Consider the following 220-nt stretch of genomic DNA (forward strand, 5'->3'; position numbering starts at 1 on the left):
ACGGTGTTGGGAAAATTGGACAGCCACATGCAGAAAAATGAAATTGGACCATTTCTTTACACCACACATGAAAATAGACTCAAAATGGATGAAGGACCTCAACGTGAGAAAGGAATCCATCAAAATCCTTGAGGAGAACACAAGCAGCAACCTCTTCGAACTCCGCCTCAGCAATGTTCCTAGGAACATCGCCAAAGGCAAGGGAAGCAAGGGCAAAAAT

General features: G+C 44.1%; 1 protein-coding gene across 7 annotated transcripts in view; it reads right to left on the reverse strand.

Annotated features, from left to right (window-relative positions):
- RNF13 (ring finger protein 13) overlaps positions 1-220 on the reverse strand; it is a 204884-nt gene that overhangs the window by 72478 nt on the left and 132186 nt on the right. The window lies entirely within an intron of this gene.

Source organism: Mustela nigripes, chromosome 2 (genome assembly GCF_022355385.1).
Source record: "Mustela nigripes isolate SB6536 chromosome 2, MUSNIG.SB6536, whole genome shotgun sequence".
In the NCBI taxonomy this organism is placed as follows: Eukaryota; Metazoa; Chordata; class Mammalia; order Carnivora; family Mustelidae; genus Mustela; species Mustela nigripes.